The sequence below is a fragment of the Lissotriton vulgaris genome, unplaced genomic scaffold (assembly GCF_964263255.1).
Source record: "Lissotriton vulgaris unplaced genomic scaffold, aLisVul1.2 SCAFFOLD_1492, whole genome shotgun sequence".
Lineage (NCBI taxonomy): Eukaryota > Metazoa > Chordata > Amphibia > Caudata > Salamandridae > Lissotriton > Lissotriton vulgaris.
The window spans coordinates 129,433-148,638 of NW_028243325.1; the positions used below are offsets into that span (position 1 = coordinate 129,433).

The following is a 19,206-nucleotide window of genomic DNA, read 5'->3' on the forward strand; positions in this document are numbered from 1 at the left end:
CCTTCGTTTCACAGTCTCTTCTTTGTCTCTTTTTCCATGTGTGTCCCATGTCGCATTGTGTTCTCTTCTGCACCACGGTATGATCTCCCTCTCTCTGACCCCTTCTGTCTCTCTGCGTCTATTGTAGGTCTCCTGGTGTAGCTGTTCTTTTGGATTATGTGTCCCTTAGTTTCACAATCTCTTCTTTGTCTCTTTTTTCATGTGTGTCCCATGTCGCATTGTGTTCTCTTCTGCACCACGGTATGATCTCCCTCTCTCTGACCCCTTCTGTCTCTCTGCGTCTATTGTAGGTCTCCTGGTGTAGCTGTTCTTTTGGATTATGTGTCCCTTAGTTTCACAGTCTCTTCTTTGTCTCTTTTTCCATGTGTGTCCCATGTCGCATTGTGTTCTCTTCTGCTCCACGGTATGATCTCCCTCTCTCTGACCCCTTCTGTCTCTCTGCGTCTATTGTAGGTCTCCTGGTGTAGCTGTTCTTTTGGATTATGTGTCCCTTCGTTTCACAGTCTCTTCTTTGTCTCTTTTTCCATGTGTGTCCCATGTCGCATTGTGTTCTCTTCTGCACCACGGTATGATCTCCCTCTCTCTGACCCCTTCTGTCTCTCTGCGTCTATTGTAGGTCTCCTGGTGTAGCTGTTCTTTTGGATTATGTGTCCCTTAGTTTCAGTCTCTTCTTTGTCTCTTTTTCCATGTGTGTCCCTTGTCGCATTGTGTTCTCTTCTGCACCACGGTATGATCTCCCTCTCTCTGACCCCTTCTGTCTCTCTGCGTCTATTGTAGGTCTCCTGGTGTAGCTGTTCTTTTGGATTATGTGTCCCTTAGTTTCACAATCTCTTCTTTGTCTCTTTTTTCATGTGTGTCCCATGTCGCATTGTGTTCTCTTCTGCACCACGGTATGATCTCCCTCTCTCTGACCCCTTCTGTCTCTCTGCGTCTATTGTAGGTCTCCCGGTGTAGCTGTTCTTTTGGATTATGTGTCCCTTAGTTTCACAGTCTCTTCTTTGTCTCTTTTTCCATGTGTGTCCCATGTCGCATTGTGTTCTCTTCTGCACCACGGTATGATCTCCCTCTCTCTGACCCCTTCTGTCTCTCTGCGTCTATTGTAGGTCTCCTGGTGTAGCTGTTCTTTTGGATTATGTGTCCCTTAGTTTCAGTCTCTTCTTTGTCTCTTTTTCCATGTCTGTCCCATGTCGCATTGTGTTCTCTTCTGCTCCACGGTATTATCTCCCTCTCTCTGACCCGCTCTGTCTCTCTGCGTCTATTGTAGGTCTCCCGGTGTAGCTGTTCTTTTGGATTATGTGTCCCTTAGTTTCAGTCTCTTCTTTGTCTCTTTTTCCATGTGTGTCCCATGTCGCATTGTGTTCTCTTCTGCTCCACGGTATGATCTCCCTCTCTCTGACCCCTTCTGTCTCTCTGCGTCTATTGAAGGTCTCCTCGTGTGGCTGTTCTTTTGGATTATGTGTCCCTTAGTTTCACAGTCTCTTCTTTGTCTCTTTTTCCATGTGTGTCCCATGTCGCATTGTGTTCTCTTCTGCTCCACGGTATGATCTCCCTCTCTCTGACCCCTTCTGTCTCTCTGAGTCTATTGTACGTCTCCTGGTGTAGCTGTTCTTTTGGATTATGTGTCCCTTAGTTTCACAGTCTCTTCTTTGTCTCTTTTTCATGTGTGTCCCGTGTCTCATTGTGTTCTCTTCTGCACCACGGTATGATCTCCCTCTCTCTGACCCCTTCTGCCTCTCTGCGTCTATTGTAGGTCTCCTGGTGTAGCTGTTCTTTTGGATTATGTGTCCCTTAGTTTCACAGTCTCTTCTTTGTCTCTTTTTCCATGTGTGTCCCATGTCGCATTGTGTTCTCTTCTGCACCGCGGTATGATCTCCCTCTCTCTGACCCGTTCTGTCTCTCTGCGTCTATGGTAGGTCTCCTGGTGTAGCTGTTCTTTTGGATTATGTGTCCCTTAGTTTCACAGCCTCTTCTTTGTCTCTTTTTCCATGTGTGTCCCATGTCGCATTGTGTTCTCTTCTGCACCACGGTATGATCTCCCTCTCTCTCACCCCTTCTGCCTCTCTGTGTCTATTGTAGGTCTCCTGGTGTAGCTGTTCTTTTGGATTATGTGTCCCTTAGTTTCACAGTCTCTTCTTTGTCTCTTTTTCCATGTGTGTCCCATGTCGCATTGTGTTCTCTTCTGCACCACGGTATGATCTCCCTCTCTCTCACCCCTTCTGCCTCTCTGTGTCTATTGTAGGTCTCCTGGTGTAGCTGTTCTTTTGGATTATGTGTCCCTTAGTTTCACAGTCTCTTCTTTGTCTCTTTTTCCATGTGTGTCCCATGTCGCATTGTGTTCTCTTCTGCTCCACGGTATGATCTCCCTCTCTCTGACCCCTTCTGTCTCTCTGCGTCTATTGTAGGTCTCCCGGTGTAGCTGTTCTTTTGGATTATGTGTCCCTTAGTTTCACAGTCTCTTCTTTGTCTCTTTTTCCATGTGTGTCCCATGTCGCATTGTGTTCTCTTCTGCTCCACGGTATGATCTCCCTCTCTCTGACCCCTTCTGTCTCTCTGCGTCTATTGTAGGTCTCCTGGTGTAGCTGTTCTTTTGGATTATGTGGCCCTTAGTTTCACAGTCTCTTCTTTGTCTCTTTTTCCATGTGTGTCCCATGTCGCATTGTGTTCTCTTCTGCTCCACGGTATGATCTCCCTCTCTCTGACCCCTTCTGTCTCTCTGCGTCTATTGTAGGTCTCCTGGTGTAGCTGTTCTTTTGGATTATGTGTCCCTTAGTTTCACAGTCTCTTCTTTGTCTCTTTTTCCATGTGTGTCCCATGTCGCATTGTGTTCTCTTCTGCTCCACGGTATGATCTCCCTCTCTCTGACCCCTTCTGTCTCTCTGCGTCTATTGTAGGTCTCCTGGTGTAGCTGTTCTTTTGGATTATGTGGCCCTTAGTTTCACAGTCTCTTCTTTGTCTCTTTTTCCATGTGTGTCCCATGTCGCATTGTGTTCTCTTCTGCTCCACGGTATGATCTCCCTCTCTCTGACCCCTTCTGTCTCTCTGCGTCTATTGTAGGTCTCCTGGTGTAGCTGTTCTTTTGGATTATGTGGCCCTTAGTTTCACAGTCTCTTCTTTGTCTCTTTTTCCATGTGTGTCCCATGTCGCATTGTGTTCTCTTCTGCTCCACGGTATGATCTCCCTCTCTCTGACCCCTTCTGTCTCTCTGCGTCTATTGTAGGTCTCCTGGTGTAGCTGTTCTTTTGGATTATGTGGCCCTTAGTTTCACAGTCTCTTCTTTGTCTCTTTTTCCATGTGTGTCCCATGTCGCATTGTGTTCTCTTCTGCACCACGGTATGATCTCCCTCTCTCTGACCCCTTCTATCTCTCTGCGTCTATTGTAGGTCTCCTGGTGTAGCTGTTCTTTTGGATTATGTGTCCCTTAGTTTCACAGTCTCTTCTTTGTCTCTTTTTCCATGTGTGTCCCATGTCGCATTGTGTTCTCTTCTGCACCACGGTATGATATCCCTCTCTCTGACCCCTTCTGTCTCTCTGTGTCTATTGTAGGTCTCCTGGTGTAGCTGTTCTTTTGGATTGTGTGTCCCTTAGTTTCACAGTCTCTTCTTTGTCTCTTTTTCCATGTGTGTCCCATGTCGCATTGTGTTCTCTTCTGCACCACGGTATGATCTCCCTCTCTCTGACCCCTTCTGTCTCTCTGTGTCTATTGTAGGTCTCCTGGTGTAGCTGTTCTTTTGGATTATGTGTCCCTTAGTTTCACAGTCTCTTCTTTGTCTCTTTTTCCATGTGTGTCCCATGTCGCATTGTGTTCTCTTCTGCACCACGGTATGATCTCCCTCTCTCTGACCCCTTCTGTCTCTCTGTGTCTATTGTAGGTCTCCTGGTGTAGCTGTTCTTTTGGATTATGTGTCCCTTAGTTTCACAGTCTCTTCTTTGTCTCTTTTTCCATGTGTGTCCCATGTCGCATTGTGTTCTCTTCTGCACCACGGTATGATCTCCCTCTCTCTGACCCCTTCTGTCTCTCTGTGTCTATTGTAGGTCTCCTGGTGTAGCTGTTCTTTTGGATTATGTGTCCCTTAGTTTCACAGTCTCTTCTTTGTCTCTTTTTTCATGTGTGTCCCATGTCGCATTGTGTTCTCTTCTGCACCACGGTATGATCTCCCTCTCTCTGACCCCTTCCGTCTCTCTGCGTCTATTGTAGGTCTCCTGGTGTAGCTGTTCTTTTGGATTATGTGTCCCTTAGTTTCACAGTCTCTTCTTTGTCACTTAGCCCAGTCTCTCTCTGTCCCAGGTGCCTTTAATCTCCTTTCCCATGTTACATACGTCTGTTCTGTGCCTCTGTCAGTCCCCTATTTGTCTCCGGCCTCCTCTCTTCTCGGTCTGTTTTGTCACTGTTACCAGGTGTCATTTCTCCCGTTATCAACGTGACCTGTTTTTGATGGATACTTCTACCCACAGTTTACTCACCAAAGGAATGTTCCCCAAGTGTGAGACTGGATCTGGAAACTTTAATGCAGGACTCTTGCGCAACGGTAGGGGGTCTCCCAACGCTGCGACATGTCATGGTGTGAAGGGTTCCAATATTTGGTGACATAGAACTTCACCTCACAGTCCTGCATGACCTTCAGATTCAACTGAGCGCAGTCGAAGCAGCCCTAGAACTGTGCTCCGCCGCCAGGCACAGTAAGCAAACTGCATGACCTTCAGATTCAACTGAGCGCAGTCAATGCAGGCCCTAGAACTGTGCTCCGCCGCCAGGCACAGTAAGCAAACTGCATGACTTCAGATTCAACTGAGCGCAGTCGATGCAGCCCTAGAATTGTGCTCTGCCGCCAGGCACAGTAAGCAAACTGCATGACCTTCAGATTCAACTGAGCGCAGTTGATGCAGGCCCTAGTACTGTGCTCCGCCGCCAGGCACAGTAAGCAAACTGCATGACCTTCAGACTCAATTGAGCGCAGTCGATGCAGCCCTAGAACTGTGCTCCGCCGCCAGGCACAGTAAGCAAACTGCATGACCTTCAGATTCAACTGAGCGCAGTCGATGCAGCCCTAGAACTGTGCTCCGCCGCCAGGCACAGTAAGCAAACTGCATGACCTTCAGATTTAACTGAGCGCAGTCGATGCAGCCCTAAAACTGTGCTCCGCCGCCAGGCACAGTAAGCAAACTGCATGACCTTCAGATTCAACTGAGCGCAGTCGATGCAGCCCTAGAACTGTGCTCCGCCGCCAGGCACAGGTGGCAAACTGCATGACCTTCAGATTCAACTGAGCGCAGTCGATGCAGGCCCTAGAACTGTGCTCCGCCGCCAGGCACAGTAAGCAAACTGCATGACCTTCAGATTCAACTGAGCGCAGTCGATGCAGGCCCTAGAACTGTGCTCCGCCGCCAGGCACAGTAAGCAAACTGCATGACCTTCAGATTCAACTGAGCGCAGTTGATGCAGCCCTAGAACTGTGCTCCGCCACCAGGCACAGTAAGCAAACTTCGTGAGGGTCCGTCACAAACATCTGTTTGCGATATTCCTTACATGGCTTGTTGTAAATACAGTTGGGTAATTTAGGTGGCTCCTGGACATGTCACAGCAGTTTCTTTTGGCGTCTCAGGTATAAGGCGCCTCAGGTATAATCACCCTTGGATCTCAAAGGCTAACTCTCGGGTCTCACCGGAGGGTCACTTTATTATCTCACGTATAGGTAATTTGAGGATATAATGTGAGGGTCACTTGAAGAGCTAACATGAGGGTTATTTTATTAAATGCTTTATATTTCACAGGAGGGTCTCATCAGCCGGCCAATTAATCAATGTACTGGTACACTGCTTCTTCCCTGTGGCGATAGATGCAAAGCGGAAGTGTGCCTGGGATTTATTGAGGCTTAACAGCAGTGCAAGGTACAACTCGGAACGACCCTGAAGGGAGAGCAGGGAGTCTGTAAGCACATGCTTCAGAATATGAGCATAAACTGTGTGCTCCTCAGAGCTGACAACATTACGCGTATCTGCCCCCTCACCCGCCCCACACACACAACCACACACACACAACCACACACACACACAACCACACACACACAGCCACATACACAACCACACACCACCACACACACACATACACACAACCACACACACAGCCACATACACAACCACACACCACCACACACACACAACCACACATACACACACAACCACACACACAACCACATACATAACCACACACACAACCACACATACAACCACAAATACAACCACACATACAACCACACACACACAACCACAAACAGAACCACACCGTCAGTGCACACTTTCACCAAGCACAGACACCATCAGTCATCAGTGCACGCTTTCACCGGGCACAAACACACCACCGTTCGTCAGTGAATGCATTCATCAGACACACACCACCAGCCGTCAGTGCACGCTTTTACTAGGCACAAACACCACCAGCCGCCAGTGCACGCTTTCACCAAGCACACACACACACCACCATTCGTCAGTGAATGCATTCATCGGACACACACCACCGGCCGTCAGTGCACGCTTTTATCAGGCACACACACCACCAGCCGTCAGTGCACGCTTCCACCAGGCACACACAACACCAGCCGGCAGTGCACGCTTCCACCAGGCACACACACCACCAGTCATCAGTGCACACATCAATTGTTAACACATCCACAATTAACTATTGTAGCAATCGCAGTATGTCGCATTTTACTTTTAAACATATTCATCTAAAGCGCAGCATGCCACCATTGCTACAAAAATAAATACACATTTTATTTGGCCTACAATTTATAGACTTTTGTTGCAGTTGCAATATTTAGCAATGCCAATAGCTCAAACTTAATTAACCTGAGACCTATTGCATTGTAAATGCTTGTTGGTAAAGCCTCATGTTAGCCACAATTTCGTACCTTGACAATTGACGGGCAATTAATTATTACGCAGTTTGCAGAGGAAATAAGAGTCTGTGTTTTAGAATAGCGCGGTTGAAATGAAGCATCATTCTTTTCTGCACCAATAATAACACTCTCTGTGCAGCTGAGATTGAGATTTGTATAATTGTACAGAGCGCACATTTGCAAAAGTGATTCAGAGTAACTGGCCCGTCTATATTTCTTGACGCACTGGCCTCTAAAACTTCCTTTTTGTCTGCTGCACAGTGTTGATCCACGAGTGAGGTCTTGTCAAGCTAAGCAAGTGTCTCTCAGCCCCATCAAGCTTCCTTCTCATGTGTCTTCTTTGACGCCATTAGTTTAAAAATGTAGTTATATTAGAAGGAGGTTGTAGGTTAGTGACCTTTCATTTCAGTAGTTTCCCATTATTTTCAAAATATGTTTAGAGCTTTTCGTTGTTCTAGGAATTTCTGATATTTATTTCTTCCAATGCACTTCATTCGATGACTTCTCGTGCTCCGGTGCAGGGGGCAGTGTCTGTCCCCCGCGCAGTTGTCAATCATTAGACAATCTTCAACCCGCAGTCTCGGCGCTGTCTGTCCTCAGCGCATGCGCAGGTGTGCATCCAAACAGACCCTCAGTAACCCTCGCTCGGGTGCTGCGCGGTGGGAACGTAGTGTCAGTGCTCCGCGCATGCGCAGTTATTAATCAATAGGCAATCTCCCGCCGTGTCTGTCCTCAGCGCATGCGCAGTTCATGCAAAGCCTCTATCCCGCGCTGTCGCTGATAGGTTGTTTGGCACCGGCGCCATTGACAGGTCACTGGGTGTCAAGGTGGGTCTGGAACAAGGTGTCTCAGTTTCTAGTTGCTCAAAGGCCCCATGGCGGGTGTTTGAAGAGTGGATCCTGTTAAACGGAATTTCAAAGCACCTAGCTCCTTGTTCGAGGTATAGTGGAGTGCATTCGGTCTTCTAATTTATCTGCTCAATGTAACAAAATGTTTACAATAGGAACTGATTCTAGTGTTATTTCTTACAGCTTGATGTTTCCACAAAGCAAATGGTGCAAGCACATTAGTTGTGACAGTGTTCACAGCTCTGGGGCCTATTTCCTTTAAGTGCTTAACTCTACAAGATGCTTACACTGCAGAGTTATCAAGATTATTTAGATTCTAATGGGAGAACTGTGAAAAGTAGTACATTCTACCTGGTCTTTTCTCACTGGTGCATTGCCCCAACCCCGAAAAAGATGTGTGTTCACGCCCTTGGATTTGTAAGCGCTGGACATGTGTATTGACCTGCCATTTGCACATTTGAGTCTAAATGACCAACCTGTGGCCTGCTGAGTTATGTGCCACCCTCTTTGTTTTATCAAAAATATATGTATTGCTTTAGCACGAAAATGCTAAAGGTGCACATGGAAAAGAGTTTGCTTGAAAAAGGTCGATATTGCTCATGGTAAATTGAAACTAGCATTTGCAATGCAATAGGTCTCGCATTTACCAGAGTTTCGTAAATGCGACACCTATTGCATTGCAAATGCCTGTTTGTAAAAACGCCCATGCAGCGCATTAACTTTAATGTTGTCCGGGCCCCTTTTCTTAGACGAGCCTTCTCTAAAGAAAGGGGTGAGTCGCCATTAAAGTGAAAGATCAGTATGTGGCGCTTTTACAAAACAATCATTTACAATGCAATAGGTCTCGCATTTACTCGAGTTTGAGCTATTGACATTACAAATAACAATGCCTTTAATTTTTGATTGGTTTTTAAAACATAAATAAAAGCCATTGTCATTTACAATACCAATAGCTTAAACTCGTGTAATTGCGAGACCTATTGCATTACAAATGCTTGTACATAGATTGGTAAACAGAAACATGCTGTCTTTTACTCAATGCAAACATGGAATGGGAGACAGATGTATTGATACAAAAACAGTTAGACACATCAACACAGCTCCCATTTAACGTCACAGCTACACCTGCCAACATTTGAAATAGCAGTATTTCATTTCTTTCTTTTACCAATCAAGTGGCAAACGTATGCAAAATGAAGCCGCATCTACTGTAGTTAAATTAAGTAAGCCATCCCTTTCCTCGGGGCCGGAAAACAATGCAGCAGAAGAGAAGTGCGCACATGCTGCTGCTGTTAACCTGCTGCTCGCGGGTGTCTCCGCTCCAGATACAAGCTTCCTAGGACCGGTTTCTGGCATTTCAGCCGTCTTCAGCCAGGCTTGCTCGAATCCAGTGGCAAAGTGAGCAAGGGACTCCCAAGCATACCCTGCCAACTTATGTCGAACAAAGCGGTACAAAAGGGGGTGGTGATGGACCGCTTTGTTCAGCTGAAATGCCAGAAACTGGTCCTAGGAAGCTTGTTTCCAGTCCAGGGAAGGCATGGCTTGGCAGTTCGGGCTGGACTGTTCCCAAGAGGCACAGGGTCAGACTGATTTGCATATGGCCATGTCTGAACTGGGGTGGCAGAGTGGGCTAAAGAACGGTGATGGATTAAACCCAGATCTGCTGACTGGGTGTGAGTGTTTGATTGGTTCAGATGCTCCGTCCATCACCACCCCCTTTTGTACCCATTTGAAACCAGGCATTTTCCCCTTTAGTACGCCACTCCCTTCATGTTGACATCACTCTTTCCGCATGTGCTTCCAGGGCGAGCAATATTCCTCGCCCCAACAAGCACATGCGCAGGAGGTCTCTGACCTGCTGTGCACTGCCCTAGTCATCGTCCATCCCTTGACGAAAAAAAAAAAACAGTCAGAGTCAGACTGACTGAATTAAATTTGCGACACACGGGGCAGTGAGCAGTTCATTGATTTGACGCTGATGCATTGTGTGCGTGTGGTACTTGTCTCTCTTGTCTTCCTCCCCGTCCCGACTCCCGAGGCTAGTGGGGCAACACCCCATTCGCCCCTATGCACCAACCGCCACTGCTTATACCACGTGCAATTCATCCTCTCCAAAGCCAAGCCTCAAGAATTCCTGGGTGTGAAGGGCGGCTGTTTCTGATTGGGTGCTTGATAGTTTTCCAGAAACTCATGTTCTTGATTGTGCATGTTTGTCAGTAGTAAATTAAACATGCCCAGGGGTTTTATCTCTTCAGTTGGCACAAGCTGCAATAAAAGTTTCTTTGTCGTTGCAAAAAAATATGAACAGCCAACGAGCCTCTGTCTGTCAAAGAATGGAAGGGCTGGGGAACTGTCATTCATCTCACTGCTAAGCAGAGCCATGTCATGCTTCACCCTCCATCAGGCCTCTCATTTTAACCAACATCGCTTAGAACACTGGGACTTTAGAGCCCATCCTTTTAATGAGGAAAACAAAACTACAAGTCCCATAAGCAATAGTGGTGTAAGGTGTCACGCATGACCTAGGACAACATCGGATTCAGCACATCCAGTTCCATTTTTAAAGTATTTGACACAATATTGATTTTATAATCTTTGTTTTTTATGGTCATGAGTCACCAGGATACTAAAAACGTGTCTTTTATTTTCAAGGTCAATTAAGTAATGTTCACCAGCTTGGAAGCTCAGTTAATTCTTCAGTATTTGTCATTGATCTCCATGTGTGGCTGGTTTGGGTCTGCCCCCTGCATCATTCCCGATAACTCACACAGATAAGGAGCTTGTAGCAGCAACATGATAACCCCATACTGGAGAAGTGTGGCTCAATGGTTAGAAGAGATTGACCATGAAGCAGAGGTCAGACCCGGGACCAGGGTTCAATTCCCGACGCGACAGGGTCTTGAGCCCAAAATGTCCACGGACTCGATAATTCTCGCTTCGGTGCCTGCTCGAATCACAGGTTCACACTCTGCAACTCCGGGCAATAGCTGGCTTAATCTCCACCATGGCCCCCGCGGCGGGATGCCTGGCTTTCACCTTGGGGTGCCCAGTATGGGTTATCTCACAGGGAAAAACCAGGACGGGTTCCCAAAGCAAGCGCTTAGAGACTATTGGTGATAATGCGCTATATAAATATAAATTACAATTACAATACTCGTCTGTAAGAAGTGTGCTCCCAGGCAGGTATCCGATCATTTTTGTGAAACAAGCAAGCACCAATATCTGCTATGTATATTTGTTAAAATAAAACACAATCAAGTCAATTAAAAATATACTTTATTCGGCATAAAGCAATACCATAAAAGTACAGTGTTCAAAAAAAATATCTCATACATTATAAAAACCATACAAAAAACCTGTTTAACATCAATACATAAAATATAAATGATTCGGCACAGGGATCATCTTATAGAAATGACAAGGAGGTACCCGGTTAAACATGTTTCATCCATAGTATAGTGCAAATCGGAGAAAATATTGAACACACAGGACCATTATTCCTCCCCTCTACTGGTTCTGAGTTTCATCGCTAATGTTAGAAAATGTACTACACAGAAAAGCGTTAAAGGTTCTACTGACAATTTCAGAAACAGTAGGACCACCTTAACTTGTTTGAACTTGGCCTTCCTTAAAATACCTTTTAAAAATAGTCGCCTAGGGTAAGCGTAAAATGGGCATAGTAGGACCAAATGGAGCGTATCCTGTGGAGACCGTTGGTCGCAGCCACAGGAGCCCTTACTCTCCAAATGCTTTGTATACCCTGCTGGAACCGCCAAAGTATGGTGTAACAAATCTAGCCTAAAACGGGTCATGAGAAATCTGTCTTGAGGATTGTAAATAAGACACAAATAAGGTTCCATGCCCAGGCACGACTTTGTTAACTGATGAGTTCTTACTGATGGCTTAGTCAGCTCTCTTGCTTTCCTATTTGACTTGGCTCTGTTTAAAAATTCTGACTTAATACAGCCCTTATCCTTAGATAGCAATTTGGTTGGGTGGGTAAAATATGCAACACAACCCATGGCTAACAGGTTTTCCTTGATGTGTCTAATCCAAGGAATATTGTAACCCTGTGCTCGTGCAATGCAGTCTGAAATTATTTGTTGACTTAACGCCGCCTCTGGGTTTGTCTATACCTTAATCCAGCATGCGAGGGGCTTCCATTGCAGCCTATCGCGCAGATGGGTTATACCCAGTTCCTCATGAACCATGTATGAGGAAATGCTTTGTGGGACTTTCAGTACCCGCCTCAAATATTTGTTTCCTTCTATTTGTAACTTAAGCGGGTCTATAAAGCCAAGGACCTCACTCCCATATAAAACTTTGGCACAGCTTACAGAACTCTAGAGGTTCAGGATTTGTTCCGGAGACCATCGGCCTAGCCTCTTTGCAAAATTCATAGTTGCCCCTGTTGAGTTAATTAGTTTATTGCATTTCTCCTCCACAAGGGCTTTAAAACTAAGGCGACTGTCGAACATGTTCCCCAGATATGAAAATGACTTGACCTTTCCAGTCCCTGTGTGCCTATTGTATACTTAGTTTTGCTGGATGGTCCTTACCCTACCTCCATAACATATGATTTGGTGAGGTTCGGTGACAAATCTAAGCTATCCATAAATGAGGCGATGCAGTCCACGAGCAGTGCGGGCCAAGAGTACTGCGTCATCTGCATACAGTAACACCGGTATCCCTCTCCTACCCATCTGCGGGCAGTCCACTCCTAGAGCTACCAGCGCCTAGGTCAAACCATTTATATATAAAGTAAAGAGGAAGGGGGCCAAAATACATCCCTGCCTCACTCCCCTTGAGCATGGGACGTGGTCTGTGACTTTTCCCTCCTTATCATAACTGACCTGGGCAGAAGTATTCTGATGCAGTGTCCGTAATATATTTACCAGACCAGGGTCAACTCCCAAGGCCCCCAATAGTCCCCACAATTTCTTCCTATTTACTCGATTAAATGCCGCGGTGAGGTCCATGAAAGCAATGTACTCCGTCCCCTCACTGGCTACGGTGTACTTGGCTGTCAGGAGATATAAATTAAGGCATTGATCTGTGGTGGAGCGGCCCTACCTAAACCCATACTGGGTATCCGTAATGATCTTATGTTCCTCCGCCCAATCAATCAATCGGTTAAGAATGGCCCTACCTAGCACTTTCACTGTAACATCAATTAATGAAATAGGCCTATAGCATTGAGGGCTATTTCTGTCCCCTTTTTTAAATATGGGGACTATTGTGGCCGTAGACCAGGATATTGGCATCATTGTTTGCACTGCGGTATTTATTACTCTGGTGAGTATGGGCACCCAGAGTTCTTTCTGGCTTAAGGGGAGATCTGGTGGAATCCCATCAGGTCCTGGCGCCTTATTACGGGTTAGCCCCTCAATCCCCGCCTTTATTTCTCCCAAGGAAAAGGTAATCTGGGGTGGTTCACACTTTCCAGTTCTCAATGCTAACATGGTTATACAGGCCCTTGTAATGCTCAAGCCAGGTTTCTGGGAGGATGTGGCAGGCCGGCTTGGGTTTATTTGAATCATGAAAGCATGGTTTATTAACAACTCTCCAAAAAGCAGTCGAGTCCTTTGTCTCGGCCGCTTCTCTCAAGTTTTCCCGTGCCTGGTTCTGCAATACGGTTCTGAGGCCTCTTTTTTTTTTTTTTTTGAAATTTTTTTTATTGTAGTCACACCAATACAGGCCCTTGCATAGATAAGCAGCACCATAAGATTGAGCAGTTACATAATATGATTTGTTGTCCCATACACAGCCGTCGTGCCCACAACCCGGGGGTTGGGCGGCGATGATTTCACTGCTCTTCCACGCCTGATGTTAAAGATAAAGGAGTAGCTGGTGTCCGGATTGTGTGCATGACTACTTTTACAATTCTGCTCAACCACGCGCTAAACCCCAACTCCCATCCCCTGCCTGCGCTAAAACCTGAACCCCTGTCCCGCCCCACCCCCCACCACCTGTCTATGGCCCTTGCAACGATCATTCCTCCGTTCCTGAAGTGCTTACTTCGTCCCCCCCGTATACCTGCCGCCCCTAGGGCATTAGCTTGCTCCTTCTGCCCTACCTGCCTCGGGGGCCTCCTCCTCCTCGTCTGCCTCGCTATCTTTGAGTGCTTGTACCATTACGTCCCATGAGGTCGCAGTGTCAGCCGCTGTCTGGCTAGGGGTCCTGCGCGCAAGCTGGTACCTGTGTGTGCTGTCAGCCGTCGCCCATTTCAGAAATTCCTGCCGCCACCTCCGTGGAGTCGGACCCACCCTCGCTTTCCAGTTCCTAGTGATCTCCCTCTTAGCCACCATCAACCCCATATCAATAAACTTGCTCGTGAGTTTGTTTTTGGGGGTATGGGGAAACCAGTGAAGAGACACTCCGCCGGTCCATAGTCACTGGACCTTTCAGTCACTTCGTTCAACACATCTCCTACGTCCTGCCAATAATCCCGAAGGGCCGGGCACGCCCACAGCATATGCACTAATTCGGCCCCCTCCTCCGGGCACCGGGGACAGGTCGCTGTTACCGCGCCGAAATACCCCCTGATCCTTCCCGGGGTCATGTACGCCCTATGCAGTACATAGTAGTGGATCAGTTGAAATCTAGCGTTTCTCGTGCTGTTGCGAGCCCTACGGATAAGCTGTGCCCACGTCGTGTCCGGTATGTCTTTACCCAGGTCCGCCTCCCATTTGGCTTTCAGTGATGTAAGAGGAGGGAGATTCTCTCTCACCATTCGGTTGTAGAGGCACGTCACCGCCTTGAGTGTCCCCGCTGACATCATGGTATATTGGCATGCAGCTGCCGTCTCGGGTTCCTCGAGTCCCGTGCCCCAGTGGGCCTGCACTGCCCTGGTTACTGCCGCATGAAGTAAAAATCCCCCTCTCGGGATGTCGAAGCGCTCCATTAATTCTTGGAACGGGAGTAGCGTGCCATTTTCATAAAGGTCCCCAATCACCTGTACCCCCGCTTCCTCCCACCCCTGCAGATGCGACCAGTCGCCGCCATGCGGTAATGCTGTCAGCATGCCCAGAGGGATCTCCGGTGCATATGGGCGCCGAATTCCCGCCCTCCTCTGTGCTCGGTTCCAGCATTGACGGTACGTGCGTTGTTCCAACGACAAGTCCCGATTATCTAACCGCTGATGGAGGGTAATATACGCCAGGACGTGCCTGGGCGTCCCCCGCAAGCTTTCGTCTTCCGGGCCCCGGAATATTCGTGCCACCTCCTGCGTGAAGACCTGCAGTTGGGCCGCTAAATAATAAAGCTCAAAGTCCGGCACTGCCAGTCCCCCTTCATCTTTCGGGCGAGAAAGCGTTGCCAGCGCCACTCTGCACCGCCCCGCTCCCCAAATGAACGTCGTAATCAAAGATTTAAGCTGTCTAAAGAAGGAGCTAGGTATCCAGATTGGGAGCGTCCGAAAGTAATACAATAATCTCGGCAGGGCAACCATCTTCAGCAAGGAGATCCGGCCCGCCACCGAGAGCGGCAACGTGGCCCAGAAGGCTATACAGCCCTTTAGTCCTTCCACACACCGCCCCAGGTTGCCCTCAAGCAAGTCTTCCGCCTTGTGGTAAATATGGACCCCCAAGTATTTAATACAGGCAGGTTCCCAGGCCACCTCCGACCGGTGTTGCGGCCGAGCAGCCCCCTCCAGTAGCGGGAACAAACTTGTCTTGGGCCAGTTAACCCTTAGGCCCGACATCGCGCCGAAGCGCTCTAGCAGCGCTTCCGCGCCCTGCAGGTCCTCAGCCCCGTCGTGGAGGAATAGCAGTAAATCATCGGCATAAAGCGAGATGAACTGCTGCCCGTCTCGGGCCTGCACCCCGCGGAAGTACCGCCCCGTCCGGGCCTCAGCCGCCAGCGGCTCGATAGCCAGTGCAAATAGAAGCGGCGAAAGGGAGCAACCCTGCCGAGTGCCTCGTTCTACCGGATAGCGGAGGGACACCGTCGATCCCACTCTCACTCTTGCTATCGCCTCCGCGTAGAGGACCTTCGTCCAATGAATATAGCCAGCTCCCAGACCAAATCGCTCCATTACAGCATAGAGGTAGTCCCACTCTAGACTGTCGAAGGCTTTTTCAATGTCTACCGAGAGAACCAGTTCCGTCCCAGCCCCCCCCCTCCAACTCGTCCATGAGGCGAACAAGCCTTCTGACATTGAATGTGGTGTTACGCGTCGGTATAAAACCGTTCTGGTCTTCGTGCACCAGTCCTGGCATGTGTGGTAGGAGCCTCGCCGCTAGTATGGAGCTCAGGATCCTGTAATCTGCGGTGAGCATAGAGAGCGGCCGGTAAGACGCGGGGTCGCTACTCTCTCTGCCGGGCTTCAGCAGTGGTACTACTAATGCCTCCCGCATTGACTGCGGTAGATGGCCCGCTGCCTTGGCCTCTTTATAAACGGTCAGGAGTCGCGGCGCCAGGGCGTCTAAATGTTTACTATAGAACTCTATGGGGAGCCCATCTATCCCCGGCGATTTGTTCCGTGCCATACGCCGCACCGCCTGCCTGATCTCCCCCAGTTCGATGTCCGATCCCAGGTCCTTCGCCTGCTCTGCCTCCAGCCGTCGTAGGGGTAAGCCGCCCACAAAGGGCTCGGCCAGCCCCGTCCGATCTCCCGGGGCACTCTTGTACAGGCCCTCATAATATTTTTGGAAACCGTCAACTATCCCCAACTGAGTATGTTGCACCACGCCTGCTGTATCCCGCAGTTGAAGTATGGGAGAGCATCGCCTAGTGGGGTTCGAAAGCCACGCCAGAAGGGTGCCCGCCTTATCACCGTCTACGTGGGAGCGCAACACATATCGCTTATAGTCAAAGGCTCGGAGCCTCTCCACTTCAGTGGCCACCGCTTCCTTAGCCGAGCAAAGCGTCTCTTGGAGTTCTGGGTATCCGGGCCGCTACCTTTCCGCCTCCCTCAGCTTGGCATCCGCCTTAGTCAAATCGCCCAGCAACACTTTCCGCACGCCTATATAATCCTTGATACAGATACCCCTCACCACCACCTTAAAGGCGTCCCGTTCCGTTGCCCTAGAGGTCGCCGTCCCTTCATTTTCCGCGAAATATAAATCGACCCCCATCCGCCAGGGCCGCCCCGAATAGGGGGTCTTCCAGTGTCTCAGGCAGTAGTTTCCAGATCGGCACGCTGGGCTTCTCCGCTACCCACGCTAGTCGGATCAGGAGTGGATTATGGTCCGAGATCGTTCTCGACAGGTATTCCGACCCTGTGACGTACGGCAACACCCCCCGGGAACATAGTATCGCATCTAATCGGACATGTAAATCATGTAGCCCGGAGAAAAAGGAGTAATCCCGGTCAGTCGGGTGTTGTCCTCTCCATACATCCGTCAGTTCCCAGCTCTCCTGCCACTCCCTCCTACCTCTAGATAGCCTGTGTACCGGGGAATCGTGTAGTGGGGGGTGGGATCTATCCAATGAGGGGTCTGTAATGGAATTAAAGTCGCCCCCCAGCAGGACCGGGCCCGCCAGGGAGTGAGCCAGCGTCCCCGACAGTGTCGCAAAGAAAGCCAGCTGGTCCGTATTCGGGGCATATATACTAGCTAATACTACATCTCTGCCTTCTAGCTTCCCCTCCACCACCACATATCTCCCTTCCTGGTCCACCCATTGGCGCGTGAGTTGGAAAGGTGTGCCTGCCCTAATCCAAATTAGTACCCCCCTAGCATAGGCCGAGTAGCTAGTGTGAAAAATCTGTCCTCGCCACCTCCTCTGTAGCGCCGCCCCCTCCTATTTTGTGAGATGCGTTTCCTGCAGCAGTGCAATATGCACCCCCCTCCGCACTAAATAGGCATGCACATTATGTCTGCGCTGCATGGTGTGTAGGCCCCGCACATTCCAGGTAATACAGTTCAAACGATTCACATTAGCCATTGTCCCAGTGATCCGGCTGAAACACTCTCTTCAGTTCCTGCCCTTCGACGGTGGTGGTGCCCCCCCTGAACAAAACAAAACCTCCCAACTGTCCTGCCCATGGCATACCCAGGGTCAATAACTTCAAAGAGAGTAAACAATCCCCAACTGTGGAACCCCCCCCGCCCCCAGAACAGGCCCCAATATCGAAATATCAGTCCCCATCCAAACTCCCGCGCCTGATTGACCCAGGTCTCAACTACACAGCCGTAGCTGTGGGTGCCTTAAGGGCCTACGGAGCGCGGCCTCGTCCAGAGGGGGGCTGCGCTGCCCACCTCCCCGCTCCCTCCCCAATTCCCCATGATCTCCCTGCTCTGAGCACCCCGGTGTGCCCCGACCTCCGTTAGGCATGGAATTATGGGTTCCCCTCCCAGCGCCCCAAACATTACCCAATGTCCTCTGCCAGCAGTTCAGATATTCAGGATCTCATCCGCCGTTTGCGGCGTCACCAGCGGCCCTTCGGTCCGATGAATCCCAGAAAGATCCGATTCCGAGCCTGAGGCCGAGACATGAGTGTCCAAGTCCGTGGCCCCCTTAGAGCCGGGGCCCTCAGCCCGCCCCAGCTTCCCCACTTCCAATAATGCAGCCTGCCGTTCTGCTTCAGTCTGGGAGGCCGTCGGCCCCAGCTTCCCCTGCCTTCGTTTCCTCAACCTCTTCGATTTCCGCAGCCGGGTTGGCGAGCGCACCCGCTCCTTTTCCTGCTCCTCCTGTACCCTGGCACCATCAGTTCCAGCCTTGTATGTCTCCCACCAGTCCCAGGCGTCCGCTGCCGTGCTAAAAAAGATCGTCTTGTCGTCCACCACCACTCGGAGCCTGGCTGGAAAAAGCAAGGAGTAGGCGATCCCTTCAGTTCGCAGTTCCTTTTTGATTGTGAGGAAGGAGGCCCGCTGCTTCTGCGTCTCGAAGGTAAAATCTGGGAAGAGTGTGACCTTGCTGTTCGCAATCTGGAATGGGCCATCCTCCCGGGCTTTTTGCAGGAGCAGATCTCTGTCCTTGTGGTGAAGCAACTTGGCTATGATCGGTCTGGGCGGGAGCCCGGGCTTGGGAGGCCCTGAAGGGACTCTGTGGGCACGCTCCAGAGTGAAGAATGGCGAAAGCCCTTCCGGTGCCACTACTGTTTTCAGCCATTCATCCATGTAGGCCACCATGTCTCTCGTCCCCTCCGTCTCCGGCACGCCCACGATCCGCACATTACTGCGCCGGCTCCTATTTTCTGCGTCCTCCGCAAGCCTTTCCAGGGTGCGTATGCGGTCCAGGGCCTCCGTTAGTTTACCTTCCAGCACTTTGTGAGCTGGCGCCAGGTCTTTGATCGCAGTCTCAGCGTCCTTGACCCTGTCCTTCAGTTTATCGTGGTCCGCCCGGAGCAGGCCCAGCCCCGACGCCACCTGCTCTATATCGTTGTGGAGCGCGTCTCGTGTGGCCGTTATGGCGTCCAATATCCGATCCTTCAATCGCTGCAGGTCCGTCTGCTCAATGGGGCCACCCTCCGCCACATCGGACGACGCCGCCTCCTCCGCCTTGGTCCTCGGCTTCCCCAT

The 19,206-nt window shown here is 49.6% G+C and overlaps 1 protein-coding gene across 3 annotated transcripts in view; it reads left to right on the top strand.

Moving 5' to 3' along the window:
• Positions 1–7,681: 7,681 nt before the first annotated feature.
• LOC147668416 (uncharacterized) overlaps positions 7,682–19,206 on the top strand; it is a 124,116-nt gene continuing 112,591 nt past the window's right edge. Inside the window, exon 1 of one of the 3 annotated variants that reach the window (XM_086948565.1) lies at positions 7,682–7,833. The gene's annotated coding sequence lies outside the window, so the exon portion shown is untranslated. The remainder of the gene's footprint in view (positions 7,834–19,206) is intronic. The other 2 variants (XM_086948564.1, XM_086948562.1) reach the window with 2 other exon arrangements.